Consider the following 18,555-nt stretch of genomic DNA (forward strand, 5'->3'; position numbering starts at 1 on the left):
TATCGGGTCGAATTGGTGCGTCCTTGTGAACCGTTTCACCTAAAATATCACGGCTTTTTACTTAGATAAGTTTGTGAAATTATTAGATCACGTAGGTTAATTTGAAAATATGGAATCATCTATGCTGTACTGATTTTATCCCTATTATTATTTCCAAACGAATCGGTTTTTTTATCAATCGAACTATTTTCATCAATAGATTTCAATTAAAATAAGTTGATCAATCAATTTAGGGATAGAGATCTTGAAATTATATGAAATTAGTTTATATATGTTTATCTAGTTATCTTGATTATATTCATGCTATTAAATATCAATTTAATCGATATATTGAGAGCAATGAGTTTTTGAATATGAAAATATATTCAAAAAATTAATTTGTATTCAAAAAGTCATTACTCTCAATATATTAGGTCAAATTGATGTTTGAAGACATGGATATAATTAAGAGAACTAAACGAACACAGAAAAATTGATTTTGTTTGTCCATCAAACAATTTTTCCCAAAATAAATTTTTCAAAAATCAACTAGAAAAAACTCAATCGAATCAATTTCGAAAAATCCATTGTGAATAATAATATTTTTTTAAAAAAATTGATTCATGTTGAAACGAACACTACGCTCAACATATTATGACAAATTGATATTTGAAAGTATTTATATAATTAGAAGAACTAGACCAACACATAGAGACATATTTCATATTATTCCGAAGTCTTTAAGTCCATCAGCCGATTTCGGACAATTTTGGCCGAAAACGGCTCATGGACCTAGAGACTTTAGAATAATATAAAACTAGGTCTCTATGAGTTCGTCTACTTCTTCTGATTATATTCATGTCCTCAAACATCAATTTGATCATATATATTAAAAGTAATAATTTTTGAACTTGAAAATGTGTTCGAAAAACTAATTGTTGGTCCTTTATTATTAAAATAATTTCAAAATTTGTTCTTAGAAATACCTTCATTTGGTGCTTCCAGTGTGCGAACTTCCTCTTGAACTTTGGTAGGTTAAGGCTTAGTCTGACCATCGATTTTTTTTGCTTCGGTCAACTATTAGTCCTTTTGAAGTGTCCTTACTCTGATACCAATTGTTGGTCTCGTATGACTGGCAAGAGGGGGTGAATTGTCCTGAAAAGACAAATATACCCTTCTCGGAACTTACGACTTTGATTAATACAAACACTTTAGAAACAAAACTGAACCGCATAAAAAGAAGTACGAGACAAAAAGGATTTACTTGGTTTACAACCAGGGAGGTTACTAATCCAAGATAAATGTAGCTCAACTAGAAGACTCCTTCTTCGACACAAGTCAGAGGTGGAGAAGCCTTGTACATGACATTGACAGTGCAGAAACTTGAGAACAGAATAAGAATTTTGAGTACTGAAATTGTTGTACTAAATCTCGAGCTCCAAGGCTCCTTTTATAGGCTCACTAATTGAAGTGACCATTTTCTAACATGACGCGGTCCTAGTACCCGGACCCTCTCCGGGCATCCCCAACTGGTCGCCTACTGGTCGTCTTAATCTGCTTCACAATGATAAAGGGATAAAAATTTATCCACTCCCGGGCACTTGAACCATCTCCGGGCGCTCGGACTGATGCCGACGTGGACCCAAATTTGATCCACTAAGAAGAGGCACTCGTTGGGCACTAAAATGGTCTTGGCACCCGTACCATCTTGTTCGAGCACCCAGAAGGTCCAGGTACATAGATTGGTCAGCTTTATGTTGATCATCCAGCACCTTCTTCGGTCGCTGGCTTTGTCTCCAGTCGCTTGGGTAATGCTTCGGCCTTCCAGAGTTGAGCTCACCGTAACTCAACTCTAGCCTTCTTCTCGTCCCTCAAAAGTGTCGTGCACGTCCTTCTGGCTCTACCGATGTACTCTTCCACAGCTTTTCATCTCTTAGAGACATTGAGCCCATCAACTTGATTCTCGTGATATCCTTCTCGTCCGTTGCGTCTTTCACTCGACTTCTTGTGATGACAAGCTCCTGCACACTTAGACACAAGAATCAAATACACAGGATCTAACGTGATTTGGTTGACCATATCAAAACCAACATAGGTACTTACACCATCAACGTGCCCTCACCTCAACTTACACCCGTCCGAGAAGCCACCTCAGCCCAATCCTCTGAGCGGACTTTATCCGCTCTTCCTTCCATTAATCTAACTCTAGAGGAGGCCATCTCATAGCCAAACGACTCTCCGACAACCTATGGACATGTATCCCCCGCTCTCCCCGCTACTCCTCTCGCCTAAGCTCCACTAGCCATAGCTTCCAACATTGAGCCAAAAGGTTTTACCAATTCTCCACCACCTACAAGCTACCATCCGCACAAGCTATATCTTCTCCATCTACTTCCCAACTGATCAATGGCCGAATATTATTAAGGGGCCTGTTAATAGAAGCCTAGAGCAAGCTATGAGCTGGCTGGATGAACACACACTAGTAGAGGCGATGGACAAGTATTTATATGATTTGACCATGGTATGCTTTAACTTTCCGATTATCTTTTACTTTGAACGCCTCTGATGATGTTTTTTCTATAACAGTGGGCGATTGGGATGGGACTGGCACAAAAATTATCTCAGCTAACCCAGGAAAATCAAGCTCTGAAGAAGCCCTTATTAGAGGTAGGCTCCATCTATGCTCCAGCCCGCTTGCCCTAGGGAAGTCAAGTGCCACTCGACCAACTAAACGAGTTGGAGAGCTAACTCCAGGAGGCTCGGTCGTCAATAACTGTTGGGGTAAAGCGAGCATAGAAGGCTAAGGTTGCTTTAAAAACTTCAGAGGATAAGCTCCACTCAGAATCAGTCCGCCGACAAAAATAGTGGTCAAGTTGGATGAGAAGATTGTAGAAGTCCAGCGCATCTCCATTCAATTAGAGGAATCAAAGGCTGCACATATTGCAGAGATGGCTACTAAAGAATCCGAGCTAGCGACCCAAACACAACTTGCGTCTAAGTGACATCAAAGTTTGGATGCCAAAAGAATGGAGCTGAAATCTTTGCGGACAGACTTAGAAGCCAGCCAAAATGCTCTGACCACCTCTAAATCTGAACTAGCTGGTTCTTCTTCTGAGCTGACAGCTGCCCAGGCAAAGCTAGTTGTCTATCAAGAGGGGGAAGATGAGCGGTTCGAGACAAAGAAGACATTCCTCTTCCAATCACATGACTTTAACTTGCTGATCGTCGACTCCATTACCAAGGCTCTCCTTCTTGGAGCTGATGGTGCGGTTAAGCAACTTAAAGAGAGGGGTTACTTGGCTTCTGAACCTCTAGTTTGTTTCCTCGACTACCAAAGGTTAATCAAGGAGTGCTCTCCCTACCTATTCCCAACCTACTATAATTCATTTCGTATTTATGCCCTTTTTTTGCGGCAAATGAAACTTTGTAATTAAGACTTTCTTCTCCTGTAACTGTGATTTTATTAAGTTTCAATGACTATTGATTTATACTTGATTGTCTGAATGTCTCTATTTCTCTCAAGTATTTGCGATGACTCCGTGCGCCTAAGTGAATGGTTGTCCCACTCCAATTTTATGTATTAAGTGACTTAGAAGTCCTATTACTCAACTATAAGTGATAAAACTTCAACGGTCTAACTAGTATTTAACCAATTAGATGTAATGTAAAGATTGCTTATGTAAGGGTAACGCCCTAACGAACCACTCAAAGTTAAGTTCGTTTAAAATAAAAGCCAGTTGAACTGTAGATCATTACCATACATTGAAAAGGTTCAATCGGTTCTCACATCAATCGAATAGGAGTCCAAGACTGCTCTCAAGATACAGGAAAGGAAAAGCCTAAAAGACTCGACCGGGAGTCGATCGACCGAGATTCTAAATGACTTACACAAAAAACAAGTTTCACCTTGATGTTTACATTGGCACTTAGGAATAATGATTTACTTGTCACATATGTTATAAAAGCGTGTCTCCTATTGGTGACACATATATACACACCTCATTCTTCTGGCACAATAATCAATGTATAATTTTTCATACGCCTATCACTTCACCTTCTCATCTAATCAGTGTCTTGGGCATTAGCCCACCTTTTTATTACCATGATCCAATGATCCTGCTTTAAAGGGGAATTTGAAGGGTTTCCTTAAAAACCCTAATGCCTTCATCCTTAGCTTGAATGAACCCCCTGAATTGTAGTGAACTTGTTTCCCCTTTGCATACTCTTCTTTGATCTCATTCCTTGCTTTTTACCATGGATGCTCCTAGCACATGGTATACACTCCTCACCTCATACTTCAATAAGGTGGACATCAATGACCTACATTTCACCTATGGGATTCCTACTCACATGCACATAATCATAGCAACCAAGCAAGAATACCCCCATCTCCCTCCCAAAGGTTATGTGCCTATCTTTAAAGAACAAATCTTGACAGGACTACATTTTCCTATTCCCCCTTTCTTTACTGAGGTGTGCTAATATTTTCACATTCCCCTCTATCAGCTAGTCCCCAATTTCATCCACCTCTTGTGTGGGGTTGTTATCATTTTTTGTTTGTTTGGAGTCTCTTTGTTCCCTCACTTGTTTCACTACGTTTTCTACCCTCAACAAGTAATGGAGGGTGTATTTCACTTTCATACTCACCCAAAGATTGCCTTATTCAATAAAATCCCTCCTCAAAGCGAGTAGAGGTATAAATATTTTTTTATCTGACTCCCCACTCCACTATCTTGGTCTATATCTAGCAACAACGTCTTCCTCTTATCCTAACCTTAGGCAATCTCAGCAGAGACTTATCTTTATGCAAAGCCATAGAGAAATTGAGTGGTCTGAAGTTTGACATTTTTGAGTTGTTTCAGGATAGACTATTATACATCTTTGGGCTAAGTTCTGTCAAAATTGGGTTGAACTCCTCCTTTGGTAAGAAATATTTCTCCTCTTCCTTCATTTTTATGAATGAAAACTCCTTTACCTCATGGTATTTAACCTTATTTTTATAGTAGAAACTATTTCCAAAACTTTTCTTTTCAAGAGTGCCCGGATAAGGGAAGAAACCAGCTAGGCCACACACTTTTGAAGAAGCGTGAGGTCGAGCAGGTATCTTCGTCTTCTGGCCTCCACCTATTAACAACGGCTTCCTCTGAGTCTACAAACTCAGATACACCACTCGCCTTTAGACATAAAAAGTGTCGATCGGGCGCTCTTATTTTGTCTGAACGACCAGTGGATGAGTGGGCTATTGTTGATACAACCTAGGCTCCTTATACTCGAGGAAAAGATCCAATCATAGCGGAGCATCCTTCGCCTAAGTCCATTATTTCAAGGTCGCATGATACCACTTCTACGCCTTCTGCATTCGTGTACGTAGGAATCCAGGCCAGCTGAGATGATACAGAAACCTTCATCATTCGTTCATTTGGTACCACCAATAGGCAGGGTTCCGGACCCCCCCTTCTTCTAGACCAAACTCTCCCCCTAACTTGAATTGCCAGTTTCACCTCACCTATGGGTTACCATCCCAATAGAGGATGATTACCACTCAACCCTCTTACGGGGTGGTGCTCTTTGGCTGAAGCTAGGACAACTACAAGAAAGCAGCCAAAGGATTCCTCAACTTTTGAGCGGGTCGACGAATATACTCAGAATGCAACTGCAGTAAGTGCTTAATTTTGATTTCTTTCATTAAATAGAATCTTTCATTGCTGTTCTTTTTAGCTTTATGTGGTTAAGCTGAATTTAAGCCACCTAGTGGTAGACTTGGAGTGGGATAATAAAATCCTACGAGAGCATGTAGAGGAACTAGAAGCTTCCACATCTAATCCAAGCACGGAGGTGGATAATTTGCAGAAAGAAGTAAGCTATCAAGCCGGGTTGCTATTTGACATGAAGAAGCCGATGAGGGACTCCCAGCAACTAGTGGAATCTTAATAGGTAGAAAAAAAGGAAACTAGAAATCCTATTGCAGACCAGCAAAACCAAGCTCCAAGCGGAATGCACACTGCAAGCCAGGGTGGTCTCCGACCTGGCGTAAAAATCTACCCTGTTGGAGGACCTGAAGTTTATTCAACCTTTGGGATCCACTGAGTGAGCTAAAGAACTATCGTCTAAAGACCTGTTAATATTAGAATAGCAGTGCAACTTGGATACATAGGAAGCCCGTCTGGAATCAATGCAGGCTGAACTAGAGTCTGCTAAATTTGGGTTGGCATCTTATAAGGCCTGGAAGGATGAGCGTTTCAATATTAGGTGGAAAGCTTATCACGAATCTCGTGAATTTAGCCAGCAATTTGCTGTACACATTGTTAGAGTGTATACTAAAAGTCTAACTTTTTATAAACATTTATTTTGAAATAAAGAATCATATTGGTCAAATGTCTACATTTATATGCTAAGTGTAGTTGTTCAAATAATTTATATTGTAGATAACATGGTGTGTGGTGTCACACACAGAAGATTATGTTATCGGTTCCTTATAATTTATAAATAGTAGCTCACGACTAAGATAGATAGGAACAAACCATTGGAATAGTCGTAGTCTAATTTGGTATTAGTTTATCTTGACTATAAAATTACACTAGTACACTATGAGTGTATTGAGTAGAACCATTTAAGGAAAGTTCTTTTTATACCGACTGTATAAAAGAATAAGACCTATGTTATTATGGAAGGGTGTGCTCTTAATCATGATATAATAACAAGCACATATACTCAATATTCATTTCTTTAATTTATCAAAGGATGTGATTTAGTTCGATAAATCAATATGCTCGATAAGTTGGGAAATTATATTATTTATATGGTGTGTTGTTGATTATAGAATGAAACTGTGTCCTAGTAATCTAGGTTGATGATGTCCCCAAGAGGAGCTCATAAGAATTATCATATAAACCCTGTAGGTAGACTTAATCTGACATGACGATAAGGTTGAGTGATACTACTCTTGGAGCTAGATATTAATTAAAGTGAGTTGTCAGTAACTCCTTTAATTAGTGGGCATTCTATATCTTAAACACAGGGAGATTAACACACTCATGATAAGAAGGAGCCCATATAGTAATATGGGATTGGTGTGGTAGTTCAATAATAACTCTTTAGTGGTATGAGTTATTATTGATGAACTCGAGTTGGGTGTTCGGGGCGAACACGAGAAGCTTAAATTCATCGGAAGACCAAAACCAATTCCTCCTCTCGGTCCCTATCGTAGCCTCTTAATTATAAAGTCTTATACCCACCTATACCCACCTTCTTACCCATCCTTACGTGGTCGGCTAAGCCAAGCATGGAGCCCAAGCAAGGGTCGGCCAAGACATGACTTGGATGGGTTGAAGTGTGGCCGGCCCTAGTTTGAACCCAAGCTTAGGTGGCCGACCACAATAAATTAAAAGGATTTTATTTTTTAAAATCTTTTTTATGTGGAAGCCATGGTTTTAAAAGAGAGTTTAAAATTTAAATCTTTCCTTTTTTAGTTTTCTACAAAAGATTAAGAGAAAGATTTGATCTTTCATTATTTGTAGTTAAAAGGAAGATTTTATTTTTTGATAAAACTTTCCTTTTTTAACCATCCTCATGATTTTAAAAGAGAGTTTTAAAATTTAAATATTTCCTTTTATAGTTTCTACAAAAGATTAAGAGAAAAGATTTGATAGCTTTCCTTATTTGTAGATTAAAAGGAAGATTTTAATTTTGAGAAAACTTTCCTTATTGTAATCATCCACATGTTTTAATAGAGATATTTTAATTTATAAATATTTCCTTTTATAACCAATCATGAAGGGAATTTTTAAAGAGAAATTTTTATTTTAAAAATTTCCAGAAACAAATTAGAAAGTTTTAATTTTGTATTTAAAACTTTCCTTGTTTGGAAGAATTGAGGTGGTCGACCACATTGATAGAGAAAAGGAAAAAAAAATTTAATCAATTAAATTTTCCTTTCTATGGCAAAGAAAATAAGGAAGTTTTTATTAAAACTTTCCTTATTTGCCAAGACCAAGGAATATAAAAGAGAAGGTAGAGGTGCCTCACCTTAATCGAACATACATCTAGTATTCCTCTCTTCTCTTCCTTGTGGTGGTCGACCCTCCCTCTCTTCTTCCTCTTCCCCTTTTCTTCTTCCTTGGCCAGCGGCATCAACTCTCTAGGAGATCCTTGGTGGCCGGATTTTGCTTGGCGAAGAAGTAGAGAAAGGAGACTTTGTTTCTTTGCATCCCTTGGAGCTTGGTTGGTGGCCGAAGACCTTCATCTCTAGGAGATTCTTGGTGGCCGAAACTTGCAAGGAGAAGAAGGAGGCTTGGGTGGATTCTCGTCTCGGTAGATCGTCGCCTGCACAACGTCCGAGATAAGAAGAGGAATACGACAGAAGATCGTGAGGTCTATAAGCTATAAAAGGTATAACTAGTTATTCGTTTCCACATCATAACTAGTTCATCCTTTTATTTAGATATTGAAATATCAAACACAAGAGGTTAATGAATCTAGGTAATCGAATTTATGTTTTCGATTTTGTGTTTCTTTTGTTTTTTGAACTTGTGATTCGATTATTTTTTTTGGTTAAACCTAGGGTTACTATAAGGAAATTAAATATTAAATTTCATTGAAAGGCTTTGTCTAGGAAGTGGTGGATGCTCACATACCCAAGAAGGCCTAGTGCCTCGCCATGTTTAACCTGGAAGCCGATCTCTGTAATTAATATTTAATTGAATTTGTAACATGAGTGGATTTGGATCAATAATGTTAAGCATCGTTTGCGATCCTAGTCTAAACCACTAAGAACAGATAAGTTGAATTTGGAATCAATAATGTTAAGTTCTGTTTGCGATTCCAAATTTAATTTCTAAAGAACACAATAGGTTGTTAGGAATGGTTCAGAACTTGTACAAAATTTTTGTACAGGGGAACCAGTATGATATTCCGAGTATCGACCAACAATTGATATCAGAGCTAGGGTTTGTCTCTGTGTGTTTGGTTTTCAGTTTAATTATGCACATGCCATACATAATTTAGGTAGGATAATAGTAGGATATGCTAACTCTGTGGTTGCAGTCTCCAACTATTATGGTTTATAGAGATTGTGTGTGATTGGACCCTTGGATATGTCAAGGGCATTTTATTTATGTGCATAATTGTATGTATTAAATACAGCAAGAGTTGTATTAGTTTTAGGATTTTATATTTTTGTTTTGATTTAGATTATATTTACATTCCTTTGTGGAATATAAGATCGATATATGTAAAATTTTATTTTTGTCGTGGATCGTATCCTTGCGAGGCGTGGTACTATTTGTGGACCAGAGGCGCAGTGGAAAAATAAGCAAGATAGATGCGGCGACTAGACCCGATTATGGTGGCTAAAGATGACAGTAACACGTTGGCAGCACACGGAGGACAGTGATGGAAAATGTCATAATAGTTGAAAAATTATTTTTCCATATTTATTGCTTTATTTGCTATGATGTGTGTGTGCATGTTAAAATTCTTCACCTTAAATAACTAAGTGGGAGAGGGATTAGTAAATAAATTCCACGGTCTCCATTACTGGTTTGTAAGTGATGCAACAAACTTGTGTGTTGGCTCTGAGTGCCTTCCTCCACAACGGATGAGTTTGTTTGCAAATCACTAGATTAAACTTCCTTTATGGTTGGTTATAGGAAATTATTTAGGAGCGTGTGATCTTCTCCAACTGAAAGGGCACCATCCTATTTAATGGACTAAATATTAAGTAATGGTATACACTTAGACACATTTAATAGTATCCTCCCCAACGGAGTCACTGCTATTATTTGTGTGACCAAAGGAATACCAACTATTAATTTTATTTGTCATAAAGTTAGAATGACAAAATTATAAAATTAATGGGTAAAACTTCCTCTTACAAATGTTGAATTTGTATACGTCCACACTAACGTGACATGCAAAATTCACAGTGTTTTGAAGTGTTGGAAATTTTAAATAATATTGTTTGAGGAATCAATATTATTCTAAATTTAAAGTCTTGACCAAAAAGTTTTTTTGTGATCCTTAAGATGACTTTCAACCCAATGACTATTATACTGAAAGAGAACAAACTTACTGGTCCCAATTACATAGATTGGAAAAAAAATCTGGATATTGTCATAACTGCTGAAGGCTATAAGTTTGTACTAATGGAGGTCTTCCCTAATGTGCCTAATAGCGATTCTAGTGAAGAGGATATTGAGTATCATAGGAAATGGGTCAAGGCAGATGAGATAGTGCGGAGTTACATTTGACTTTTATATCAAATGTGCTACAACATCAGCATCAGACTATGCCTACTGGCCATGACATGATGTACAATCTCAAGGAACTCTTCGGACAATAGAATCAGGCTGACAGGCAAGATTGTATGACCTCTAGGTACTGGACTAAAAGTGGGAATGAAGAAGTCAAAAGACAAGTGCTTCATTTGCAAGCAGTCTGGACATTTGTAGGTGGTCTGTCCTCGTAGGAAGAGAACAATATAGGTATTCTCTAGTAGTTGGAACATGTTTAGTGGTGTTATCTACCGGTACCTAGCGTGTAGATATGAGAACCACTGATCATGTCTGCAAATCTATGCAAGGGTTCCAGGAAACCCGACAACTACACGAAGGAGAAATCACTGTTTACATGGGCAATGCTACTGAAGTAGCAGTTGTTGTAGTGGGAGTTGTTTATAGGAATAAAATATTAGTTTTGAGAAATTGTCTTTACGTACCAAGTTTTAGAAAGAACTTGATTTCAGTTTCTAAATAATACAAGAATGGATATTCTGTCTATTTTGATAACAAATGTATTATCAAGAAAAATAAGAAAGTTATCTATTCTGGTACGTTGGTTAGCAATTTGTATACTCTAAAACCAATAACTCCCATAAAGCAACAAATGGAAATTAATAACATATCTTCTAATTCTAATAAGAGAAAGGAACTTTCGGAAATGAACCAAACATATCTTTGGAATCTAAGGTTTGGTCATATTAACTTGAGTAGGATTCAAAGCTATATAGCCGATGGACTCTTGGGTTCATTAGTGTTGAAAAACTTTCCAACTTACGAATCTTGATTGGAAGGTAAAATGACCAAGAGACCTTTTAAGGCCAAGGGGTATAGAGTCAAAGATGTGTTGGAACTGGTTCATTATGATTTGTGTGGTCCTATGTCTATCCAGGCAAGAGGTGGTTTCGAATATTTTATCTTTTTTATAGATGACTATTCGATATATGGATACATTTACCTGATGCGCCGCAAGTCTGAATGCTTTGATAAGTTCAAAGAGTATAAGGCTGATGTGGATAAATGTCATGGTAAAAGTATCAAGACACTAAGGTCTGATTGTGGTGGCGAATACCTCTTTGGAGAGTTTAGAAATTACTTATCAGAGGTTGGGATTCAATCCCAATTATCTACACCTGGTACACTCCAACAGAATGGTGTGGCAGAACGAAGGAATAAGACTCTTATGGAAATGGTTAGATCGATGATGAGTTATTCAGAATTACCAAATTTGTTTTGGGAATATGCTCTGGAAATAGTAGTGTACATTCTAAATATGATATCTTCTAAATCAGTACCCTTTACTCCCATGGAATTGTGGAATGGGCGTAAGCCTAGTCTGAGTCATATTCGGATATGGGGTAGTCCAACACATGTGCTGAAGGGAGATACTGACAAGTTGGAATCACGTATAGAAATTTGTCTGTTTGTAGGATATCCTAAGGGAACGAAAGGTGGTTTGTTTTATAATCCTAAAAATCATAAGATCATTGTTAGCACCAATGCTCAACTTTTAGAGGAAGATTATGTAATGAACCATAAGCCCTTGAGTGAAATTGTTCTAGAAAAATACGAGAGGACACGCCTACTTTAGTACCAACAGTGCAAGATGAAATATCACAAGAAACTGTAACACGTATCACAAATGATACACAACAACAGACAGTGCATCGTCGTAATGGGAGGGTTGTTAGGTAACCTGAAAGATTCATGTTTTTGGGAGAGCCATCGGACTTCGTCCCAGGTAAATATGAACCTGATCCTCGAACATATGACGAAGCACTCCAAGATATAGATGTAGAATCTTGGTAAAGAGCAATGAATTCAGAAATAGAATCTATGTATTCTAATAAGGTCTAGGAGCTTGTAGAACCACCAAATGGTGTAAAAGATGTTGGATGTAAATGGATCTACAAAAGGAAAAGAGAGACAGACGGGAAGGTGGAAACCTTCAAAGCAAGGCTTGTTGCGAAGGGGTATACTCAGAAAGAGGGAATCGATTATGAGGAAACCTTCAAAGCAAGGCTTTTCACCAGTAGCTATGCTTAAGTCTATCCGGATACACTTATCTATTGCTGCTCATATGAATTATGAGATTTGGCAAATGGATGTCAAGATAGTTTTCCTTAACGGAAGTCTTGAAGAAAACATCCATATGAAGTAACCAGAGGGGTTCATTGAAAAAGGCAAAGAGTATCTAGTGTGCAAGCTAAATCGGTCTATTTATGGACTGAAGCAAGCTTCAAGATCTTGGAACTCTGGTTTAATGAAGTAATCCAGTCATATGGATTTATTCAGTGTCCGGATGAGTCTTGTGTATACAAGAAGTGTGATAGAAACGTGGTGATATTTCTTGTACTATATGTAGATGACATTTTGTTAGTTGGAAACAATATCAAAGTGTTGTCGGAAGTAAAGGTATAGTTGTTCAAGCAATTCGATATGAATGACTTAAGAGAATGTACACATATTATTGGGATCAAAGTAATAAGGGATCGCAAGAAAAGGATGTTGTGCTTGTCCCAAGCTTCATATATCAATACAATCATTGCTCGTTTTAGCATGCAAAACTCCAAGAAAGGCTTTCTACCTTTTAGGCATGGAGTAGCTTTATCTAAAGAGATGTCTCCGAAGACATCAAAGGAGATAGAGGACATGAAGGCAGTTCCTTATGCTTTGACTGTTGGAAGCCTAATGTATGTTATGTTGTGCACGAGACTGGATATTTGTTTTGCTGTGGGTATGGTTAGTAGATATCAAAGTAACCCTGGACAAGGACATTGGACTGTTGTAAAGCAAATATTAAAGTACCTGAGAAGGACTAGAGATTATATGCTAGTTTACCAAGCAGATGATTTGCTCCCTGTGGGATACACGGATTCTGACTTCCAATCAGATAGGGACAATAGTAAGCCTACATCAGGCTATGCGCTTACTTTAGAAGGTGGAGCCATTGCATGGAGGAGTGTTAAGCAGAAATGCGTTTCAGACTCAACCATAGAAGCCGAGTATGTGGCAGCCTTTGAGGCAGCCAAAGAAGTTGTATGGCTTAGGAACTTCTTAATGGACTTAGATGTGATTCTTGGTTTGCCTAAAATCATCACAATTTATTGTGATAATAGTGATGCAGTAGCAAACTCGAAGGAACCACGAGCCCATAAGGCGAGTAAACACATAGAGCGCAAGTACCACCTGATACAAGACATCATAAAGCGAGGAGAAGTTGTTGTTACCAAGATTGCATCAACAGATAAGCTGGCAGATCCTTTCACTAAGGCTCTTCCGGCGAAAGTTTTTGATCGGCATATTGAAGGAATGAGAATTAGATGTATGACAGCGTTTATGATAGCATAGTCTTTTAGTATAAGTGGAAGATTGTTAGAGTGTATACTAAAAGCCTAGCTTTTTGTAAACATTTATTTTGAAATAAAGAATTACATTGGTCAAATGTCTACATTTATATGCTAAGTGTAGTTATTCAATTAATTTATATTGTAGATAACATGGTGTCACACACAGAAGGTCATGTTATCGATTCCTTATAATTTATAAACAATAGCTCACGACTAAGATGGATAAGAACAAACCATTAGAATAGTCGTAGTGTAATTTGATATTAGTTTATCTTGACTATAAAATTACACTAGTACACTCTGAGTGTATTGAGCAGGATCATTTAAGGAAAGTTCTTTTTATACTGACTATATTAAAAAATAAGACCTTTGTTATTATGGAAGTGTGTGCTCTTAATCATGATATAATAACAAACACATATACTCAATATTCATTTCTTTAATTTATCAAAGGGTACGATTTAGTTCGATAAATCAATAGGCCCGATAAGTTGGGAAATGATATTATTTATATGGTGTGTTATTGATTATAGAAGGAAACTATGTCCTAGTAATCTAGGTTGATGATGTCCCCAAGAGGAGCTCATAAGGATTGTCATGTAAACCCTGTAGGTGAACTTAGTCCGACATGACGATAAGGTTGAGTGGTCCTACTCTTGGAGCTAGATATTAATTAAAGTGAATTGTCAGTAACTCCTTTAATTAGTGGACATTCTATATCTTAAACACAGGGAGATTAACACACTCATGATAAGAAGGAGCCCATATAGTAATATGAGATTGGTGCGGTAGTTCAATAATAACTCTTTAGTGGTATGAGTTATTATTGATGAACTCGAGTTGGGTGTTCGGGGCGAACACGGGAAGCTCAAGTTCATCGAGAGACAAAAACCAATTCCTCCTCTTGGTCCCTGTCGTAGCCTCTTAATTATAAAGTCTTATACCCACCTTCTTATCCATCCTTAGGTGGCCGACCAAGCCAAGCTTGGAGCCCAAGCAAGGGTCGGCCAAGACATGGCTTGGATGGGTTAAAGTGTGGCCGGCCTTAGCTTGAACCCAACCTTAGGTGGGCGGCCACAATAAATTAAAAGGATTTTATTTTTTAAAATCTTTCTTATGTGGAAGCCATGGTTTTAAAAGAGAGTTTAAAATTTAAATCTTTCCTTTTATAGTTTTCTATAAAAGATTAAGAGAAAGATTTGATATCTTTCCTTATTTATAGTTAAAAGGAAGATTTTATTTTTTGATAAAACTTTCCTTTTTTGTAACCATCCTCATGATTTTAAAAGAGAGTTTTAAAATTTAAATATTTCCTTTTATAGTTTCTACAAAAGATTAAGAGAAAAGATTTGATATCTTTCCTTATTTGTAGATTAAAAGTAAGATTTTAATTTTGAGAAAACTTTCCTTATTATAATCATCCACATGTTTTAATAGAGAGATTTTAATTTATAAATGTTTCCTTTTATAACCAATCATGAAGGGAATTTTTAAAGAGAAATTTTTATTTTAAAAATTTCCGGAAATAAATTAGAAAGTTTTAATTTTGTGTTTAAAACTTTCCTTGTTTGGAGGAATTGAGGTGGTCGACCACATTGATAGAGAAAAGGAAAATTTTTTTTAATCAATTAAATTTTCCTTTCTACGGCAAAGAAAATAAGGAAGTTTTTATTAAAACTTTCTTTATTTGCCAAGACTAAGGAATATAAAAGAGAGGGTAGAGGTGCCTCACATTAATCGAATATACATCTAGTATTCCTCTCTTCTCTTCCTTGTGGTGGTCGGTCCTCCCTCTCTTCTTCCTCTTCCCCTTTTCTTCTTCCTTGGCCGGCGACATCAACTCTCTAGGAGATCCTTGGTGGTCGGATTTTGCTTGGAGATGAAGTAAAGAAAGGAGGCTTTGTTTCTTTGCATCCCTTGGAGTTTGGTTGGTGGCCGAAGACCTTCATCTCTAGGAGATTCTTGGTGGCCGAAACTTGCAAGGAGAAGAAGGAGGCTTGGGTGGATTCTCGTCTCTGTAGATCGTCGCCCGCACGACTTACGAGATAAGAAGAGGAATACGACAGAAGATCATGAGGTTTATAAGCTATAAAAGATATAACTAGTTATTAGTTTCCTCATCATAATTATAACTAGTTCATCCTTTTATTTAGATCTTGAAATACCAAACATAAGAGGCTAATGAATCTAGGTAATTGAATTTATGTTTTCGATTTTGTATTTCTTTTGTTTTTCGAACTTGTGATTCGATTGTTCTTTTTTGTTAAACCTAGGATTACTATAAGGAAATTAAATATTAAATTTCGTTGAAAGGCTTTCTCTAGGAAGTGGTGGATGCTCCCATACCCAAGAAGTCCTAGTGCCTCGTCATGTTTAACTTGGAAGTCGATCTCTGAAATTAATATTTAATTGAATTTGCAACATGGGTGGATTTGCAACATGGGTGGATTTGGATCAATAATGTTAAGCATTGTTTGCGATCCTAGTTTAAACCACTAAGAACAGATAAGTTGAATTTGGAATCAATAATGTTAAGTTCTGTTTGCGATTCCAAATTTAATTTCTAAAAAACACAATAGGCTGTTAGGAATGGTTCAGGACTTGTATAAAATTTTTGCACAGGGGAACTAGTACGATATTCCGAGTATCAACCAACACGCATTTCAAGGAAGCTCACCCTTAGAGCTGAAGGAGCGTCTCAACAATTGTGGGAGGATGACTACTTATCGGCAGAACCTCCCCAATGATTCATAAAACAACAACAACTTTTTAAAGAGCTCTAAAAAGTATCTCTTGAGTAAATTTGATTGAATGTATGACATACTTTTCTTTATACCTTATAATTGCTTAAGGGATTGAGACTCAAATGCTAAACATGTATTGATTATTATTAAATCATACTTGTCATCTTGTGTATATTCACACTTTCATGAATACCTCTTTTGCAAGATAAAATCTGAATGAACACTCTCTTATAAGCGATTATCATAATTAAATCGAACTGAATAATAGGTTGAGCAGGATAATGACGCTGAGTAGATTAATCAGGCAAGAAGAAATAATGAGACTCTTGTACAAGATGAAATTCAAACGAACACTTCCTCATAAGCGATTATCATAATTAAACCAAGCTGAATAATAGGATGGGCGTGATAATGACATCGAGCAGAATAATCAAGCCGGAAAGAATAATGAGACTTTGGTACAAGATAAAATTCGAATGAACACTTCCTCATAAGTGATTATTATAATTAAATCGAGTTGAATAATAGGTTGGGCGGGATAATGACATTGAACAAAATAATCAAGCCGGAAGGAATAATGAGACTCTTGTACAAGATGAAATTCGAACTAACACTTCCTCATAAATGATTATCATAATTAAACTGAGCTGAATAATATACTGAGAGAGATAATGACTAGATCTAATTTAGTTAGATCTTGCTGGAAAGGGAGACTAATCATCTCATATTTTTCAACAAAATCATAGGGATTTCTTATGAAAGAATTGACTAATTTATAGTCTGAAGAAGAAGGAACTTCTCCCACATCTTCTATAGAAATAATCGAATAGATAGAAGATACATCGTCTCTGGTATAAAGATTTTTTTTTTTATTTGGATAAACATAAGATAAGTGTTCATGTTCATTACATGCAAAACATATTATGATGTTGGAATAAGTTTTGTTTGATTTGTATTTCCTAACATGTTTGTCTGTGTTAAGATATATATGTCATTTAAGCCTTGCTCTTTCTTAAATAATACTTTGTTTTTGGCTAGCTTTTGGGTTTTGCCATTATAGCAGGCCTTGGTTTCCTATGTGGACGATGGACGATTTGTCCCATATTGTTGAGAAGTACATATTTGGTTAAAAAAAAAATCATATTGTTGATTTTTAACTGTTTTTTATCCATATATAAGTGCATTTCTATTTCAGTTTATTGATAATATGTTGTATCCTTAGCTTACTTCTATGTAATGATCAATGATACGACATATCTAACATTATTCTAAACTTCGCCTTTGATGGAAGAGAGCAACAACTAGAAGCAGGATATGAGCTACTATTTGAAGGTTGAATCTGATCTATCGCTGGAAAGCACCATAGATATATAGAAGGTTGCAGTTTTGTTGGCTGAAATGTGTTAGAGAAGATGAGAAAAGTAAGAAAATCTGCTAGCCTGGGAATAACCTGAAAGAAAAAGCTTGTTATTGGCCGGCTAGAAAATAGATGAAAAGAGACAACACTTGAAGGAGGAAAGACAATTGCAAAGCGGCTGTTGTTGGAGAGGAAGAGGTATAAAGAGAAGAGAGGGAGAGGAAGACAAAGAAAGGGAAGAAGCTTGTTGTCCTTGAAATTAAGCAGAAGGAAAGTGATGTTGCTCATGCTATAAGGAAATATAGGAAGAGGAGGAAGAAGAAATTGCAGTTGTGACTATGGGAACTACATATCCTAATCTGAATCCCAAAAGCTTTCTACAATAATCCTACTTTCTCCCTCTAATAGAGGAGAAGGGAGACGTCGCAGCGGTAAAGTATATGTTTGCAGCCGGAGGAAGAGGGATACTTGTAGCTGGAAGATGAGGGGATATATAGAAAGATGCTTGCTTGGAAAAAAAAATAAAAGAAAAAAGAGTTGTTTGCTAAAGAGAAGAGAAGAATAATATAGTAAGAGCTGCAAGAGAGATCTAACGTTGGAAGAGAGGAAGACGGAGAGGAAAGGAGGGAGAAGGGAGAAAGAGATTGAGAAAGAGGTGTGTTAAGTGGAGATATCGAACAACGGATGGATGAGAAAGGAGGAGGTAATATACGTAAGATAGAAATAAAAGGAAAAAAAAATCAAAGATAGATAAAGAAAATAGGAAATATAGTGTGAAATAAAGGGCATGAAAAGGAAGACAAAAGAGTGAAGACAAAAAAGTTGAAAGAAATTTTTTTCAAGAAGAGAGG

The sequence above is a fragment of the Zingiber officinale genome, chromosome 6B, assembly GCF_018446385.1.
Source record: "Zingiber officinale cultivar Zhangliang chromosome 6B, Zo_v1.1, whole genome shotgun sequence".
Taxonomy (NCBI): Eukaryota; Viridiplantae; Streptophyta; class Magnoliopsida; order Zingiberales; family Zingiberaceae; genus Zingiber; species Zingiber officinale.